Below are 6,000 nucleotides of genomic sequence, written 5' to 3' on the forward strand. Positions count from 1 at the left end.
TCATTCATTCATTCATTCATTCATATTTGCATGAATATATTTATTACTTTTATTTCATCCTTCTTCATTAAATTTATTTATTACTTTTTCCATAATGTTGGATGTTGGATACCAGTTCTATGCTTTTAGGCATTGTTTAAGTTCTGCAATAAAGAGTCTGTTGGGTTTTCTTTGATACTAACTTCCAGATTTCTTTCTAGAAAACCAAGTCAAATGGAGAAGGGCTTTGACTGTCTAATTGTTGCCCACCATTTGGAAGCCACTAACCTCATCATTGCATATGATTCTGCACTGAGCATATACTGCTTATCCCATCCCCTCCCTCCCCAAGAGGGTTGTATTGGCCAGGAGCAGAGAGTAATTTATGTTTAGGAAGAAAAAGGATTTGTCAGTCTGCAAAGCAAGCAGAAAGGCTATGAACAATCCAGCAAGGTGATCTGACGCGATTGAACTGTTATATTACCGAAACTATAGAAAAGTCTTCTTTCTGATAAAAATACTACTGTGGTGCTTCATATTCTGGAAAAACCAAGAGCAACAGAAATGGGAAAGAAGCAAAAAAACAGTCGTGGGTCACCCAAAGATGCTTTTTCAAAAGGCAACTGGACTTTGTTTCTCCTTTGAGATGTTTTTTCCTTGAAGACATTTTGCTTCTTGGATGAGAAGCAAAACATCTTCAAAGAAACCAAAGTCCAGTTGCCTTTTGAAAAGCATCTTTGGGACAATTATGACCTGATGACTGAGAATCTCTATAGACATCTAGTCATGGGTCACCTTTCTATTAAAGCAAGTGCTCTTTTACTAGATTATACTGGGAAAAGAAATGTGGTGTAAACTTCAGAAGCTATTCAGGTCTGCAGCATGACTTCTCTCAAGTGTCTATGATGCTACATTAAACAATGTAACTACATTACATTTAAGTCATTAAGCTAATGGCTTAAACTTCCAAATGCATTATCTGTTCATAGGAATTCTTTTCAGGAACTTGGAAAGCTAAAATATAGGGTAAAATTCTCATTACCTAATGATTATCACTTTTGAAAAGTTTTCATTTACTTTCTTAAAGAGCAAAAGAGTCCTAGAAAAATAAACAGAATGTTTTTTTGCAAGAGTGAGCAATGTATCTGGAAGAAAGCCTAAGACACTGCACACTTAATAGCGGGAGTAAAAACATAGGAAAGGAAGTTCAGAAGTAGCCAAAAGGACAAAGGATTAAACATGAAAAAATAGATCCCAATATCCCGCAACAAAACAATGTGGCAGAGAGGAAAACCAGAATCTAATGCAAATGACCAGAAGCATGATTCTCCATGATGGACTAACAAAGTAATATTGGGGAAAAGTAGTAATGTTTACAACTTCTAGTACAATCTACCCATAAAAACAAAGATGAATCAAAGATGAAAGGTGGTATAAGACCAAACCAATGTGAAGCACATTGTGTTGGAATTCAAGGTGTATGTATATATTTAATACCTCATATAACTATCCTCTTCACTCTGCAATGTAATATACTTAAGATATGAAGATATTAAATAGACACAAGAAATATATAATCTCCAGCATTCTATTAAAATATACCATGAGGCATATTTTGATGAAGACAAAGACTGAATATTGAGCTTTCATTTAGAAATGCCAAGATGAAAAACAATAGTGCAGCTTTCATACCAAGAAGAAATTATTGAATCTTCATAATAAAGAAGAAATGGAAGTGATGCCAGAAACAAAGGCCACTAGAGACCCCCAACCATAGATAAGATACTCAACTCAAGGCAATGCCTTCTAAATGATTTCTCTTCAAGCCAGAGAGGAAGATAGATTTTCCCACAAGGCACCACATGGAGGGAAGACAAATATCTACATGCTGGTAGAAAAGATATTGAATTATTTTACAAGAAAACACAGATTTTCACAGAGGAACAAAAAGAGAGGAAGTTTTTTGGATACAAATTGGTCTTCACAATTAGTGTGATGAAGAAGACAATACAGTGTCTAATAATTCTACAAGACGAGATGGGTTGCCAAGAGATACTCCCCAAAACATGGCAAAGATTGCAACAGAATCTTTGTACCAATGGTGAAACACACTTTGATAATAATATTCTTCACTAGTTTAATTTAATTAAATGTCTCAATGTCAAAGAACTCAGAACAACTTCAAGAGGAATGTTGCTCAATACCTATATGTAAAGACAACTTTCTTATATAATAGAAGAAATATATGTAAAAGCCACCATGATACAAATAACTTGAAAAATAAAGACTTGTTCAAGTTACAGAAGAGTGTCCATGAATTCAAACATGCAACTTGATCCTTGTCTATACACCAGATGCAAGAATGAGAAATATACATTGACATTGTTGTTTCTCTGCATACACATTATTTTTATGGGGCATAAGCTATCTCCCTCAACTTTAAGAAATACCGTAAAGCAGAAACACTTTGATGATTAGACATGATAAGTCTTAAATATTTAATAATAATATTTTTAATATTATTATTTGGGTTCAGCCCCACCTACTTTTTTGAGCCTTCACTTAGTTTTCATTCTGACCCACCTATTTTTGTGAATGCAGATTTTTAGCTATTCTAAGAAAATATTGCCTATTCCTGATATAAGGAAATGTTTGGGAACTACTTTTACTTTTGTGAAGTATTCTCAAATAATTCTGTGCTACCTCTTTGATTGTGGTTGCCCTGTGCCATGTCTCACTTAGAGCCCTGACTGGGGACAAAATAATATGTGTTCCGTGGAGCAAATAGATTACTTTTAAAAAAAATATTCAAGGGGTCATTCTTTCTTTTCTTTACTTCTGGATAGTGTCATAAGGCATGTCATCATTGTAATTTTTGCTTCTTGCTTGTGAATCTTCTATACTTAATTTGCAAGCAGGGGCTTCTTCTGTACTTACTGTAGGGGAAATCTCCAGCCAACATCATGACCAAGATCATGGCATGCTTCCAACTCTTTATAGTTAATCCTCAATTAACAATGGGAATTGCAACTGGGCTTCCGATTGCTACAGAACGTGCTTAGCAAGAAAAATCCTTGCAACCCCAATTGCCATCCCGCTGGTCATTGGGCAAGAACTATCTTGTATGAATCACCCTTCAAGATTCTATTACCAGGCATACCTTTTTTCCTGAAAAAGACTTTTTCACAACTGGTAGCAGTTTGTTGTTGAGGAATGTCCCTTCAACTTCAAGTTCACTGATGTCTTGAGGCTCAAAGATGTTTGCTTCAATCTGTAACATTGATTTAAAATTATGTTGACATTAGCAAGACCAACAAAACAAACAAACAAATAAACAGATAGACCAGTAATATAAACTGTAAGAAAGCATTAAAAAAAGAATTAATTTCATGGTTGTTCATACATTTGTTTCTAAATTAATAGTTCTGAGCATCATTCACAAACTTTTCCAAAAGCTACTAGAAGATAAAGTGACAATATGATCATACCTCAAATTTATTGACAAGCTGCTTTGGGTTTACTTTGATAAACATCTCATATTTTCCAAACTTTCTCTTCAAGATTTCTTCATAAGTTAATTGAAAAGTAACTTTGCTGGATGATGCAATGTTGACTGAAACACTGAATTTCTCTGTTTTTCTTCCAGCAACCCTTCACATGTTAAACATAGTAAGATTCATAAGATTCAAGCGATGATCACATTTCCTCATGCTCATATAGCCCACCACTTAATACTTTCATTTGCACTTTGTTCATTTATTTAGCATCTGTTTATTGAATAAATACTTAGACAGGAAATGAAATGAGGAAACAGATTCAGTGTAGCCTCACATACTTACTTCACGAGCCCTGCAGTCTGGAAACTGCTTGTTGATACTGTTTTTGAGCAGCTTCTTTTTCCTTTAGGATTCCAGGATAAGTGATACCATCAACTGTCCTGTTGAAAAATACATTGGATATCGGAATATGTGTGCAGAGATGTTATTGGGATTTTTTTGGTTCAGTTCGTCAAGTAAAGGAGATATTTGAGAGGTATAACAAAGAGACTGGAAAGAATGCTGCCTCTATAGGACTGAAAACATACTGAAGAAAGATGAAGGAAGGCCTTCTCTGGATATTGCAGAGCAGATTGGTAGAAACTCTAACCAGAGGGCATGTCTATTTCAGAGGAGCTTATTCAACAGGAGACCACATTTTGGATGATCATTAAAAAGAAGGTAAGAATAATGCTGTGATGGAATCAGTTATCTAGACTGGTAAGAACGGAGAGGTTAGTTTTAGATTTCCTGTTTTGAGCACATAATTGGATTAGGTGGCTACAACATCCTCTGTAACTCTATGATTCTGGTAGTTATTCTGTTAACAGTATCTGAATGGCTTAATTATTGCTAAACTGATCTCCAAAGCATATAAAAATAGGAAAATAATGCACATACAAGGTAAAGTTGGAAATAAAGGCTGTTTTGGGGAGCTCCACATCAAACTGAGCTTCCTTGGACACATTGGCACGATGTGGCACATTGGCACAGCTTGACTAGTCATGACATTACGGGAAAACCTGGAAGTAACACTGCAGTCTATTTTCATCCAGTAGATTTCTATGGCTTGGGTGTGTTAGAGAATAGAAAAGTCACATGGTTATCCAGAAATGTGCTGCTAATATATTATCTTTATTTTAAACACTTTTATTTCAGATAGCACAAGCATCTTTCTATGCCTCACGTTACATAAGTAGTATTTATTTTAATGCTAATTACATTTGATTAATGTTTTATTTACTGACAAAATGTTAATTAAATTACAACTGACCCCAATCATTTTCTTGTTCCATTCCTGTTATTTTTTAAAATGAAATCCAAAGGCCACATCTAGAGAACTATATAATGGACTATATAATGAGGGAATTTGTGGGTCAGATTTTTATCTCTGATCCTCACAGTTGTTTTTTATTTTTAAGAAATTTTACTTTCTTTCCATGAAGGGAACGCAAACAGATATTTGTTAACCTCTGAATCCATGCATGAGGTAGTCTCCTTCATAAAAGTGTGTGATGAATCCAAAGAAGCTAAATCAAGGCTGGATCCAACACAGTCCCTCTTAGGACACCTATCAGCCATTCAGGGAGTTGCTGACAGGTGTTGTGAGGGACCAAAGCACCTTACTGGTTTCAAATCAAGTCTTTATTATTGTCATAAACTAGCATAAGTTTGCCTGCTTCATATTCAAATGCAGCACGTCTGAGCCAGGCAGCTCAGGGCACGAAATTTCATAGGCAACCAGTTTCCATGAACTTTAGAATTTGAGCCAAATTAAGCATGCTGGTTGAAGGCTGAAGACGTCTTGAAGGATCGAGATAGTGGATTTGCAGTTGTTGCTTAAAGCTAAAAAAATTCTGAGGAAATAAGTAGGTGACTTCATATATTTAGCTACATACCTTAATGTTTCTTAATGGATTTATCAAAATATCTGAAATTACAAGAGCAGGAATCAAGGCCAGTAAAATGTAAAATGGGATACGCTTCCCCATGTTGGAAGAAAAATAAAAATGTCAACTTGGAAGGACCTTTATTTGTAGTGAACTTTGTAAGTAGTCAAAGAGTAACACTGAAGTAACTATGGCAAATATTTATCTTTGGAAAATAGTTGATGACATTTCTACAGGAAGTTAGATAGTCCAAGGCCAGAAAAGCACATTTCAGCCTCTAATCTATTAAGCCCAGGTTTACCTGCTGTGCTCTATGTAGAATACCTTTAAAATTAAATCTCAAATGAGACTTCACATCTGTTTCTCCTCCAATATTGGAATGTGTGGGAATAGGAATACAGATGAAAAGCCAAACTTCCAGCAGCAATGTTTATTGCAGATAAACCAACATGCAACTTCCGGCTGATAGCCCCTTTTAAAGGAAAACTATCAGCCTTTAACCAATAACATTAAAATACAGTATGTCCCGCACCTGCATGGCAGAAGAAAAGCCTCTGCTCATGCCTGCGTGGACATAACAAATATGGTCAGAAGAT

At 35.3% G+C, this 6,000-nt stretch overlaps 1 pseudogene; it reads right to left on the bottom strand.

Annotated features, from left to right (window-relative positions):
- LOC139310209 (inter-alpha-trypsin inhibitor heavy chain H3-like) overlaps positions 1–5,506 on the bottom strand; it is a 28,148-nt pseudogene extending 22,642 nt beyond the window's left edge.
- Positions 5,507–6,000: the final 494 nt, after the last annotated feature.

Source organism: Pituophis catenifer, unplaced genomic scaffold (assembly GCF_029215685.1).
Source record: "Pituophis catenifer annectens isolate HBS135680 unplaced genomic scaffold, rPitCat1.0.hap2 SCAF_2, whole genome shotgun sequence".
In the NCBI taxonomy this organism is placed as follows: domain Eukaryota; kingdom Metazoa; phylum Chordata; class Lepidosauria; order Squamata; family Colubridae; genus Pituophis; species Pituophis catenifer.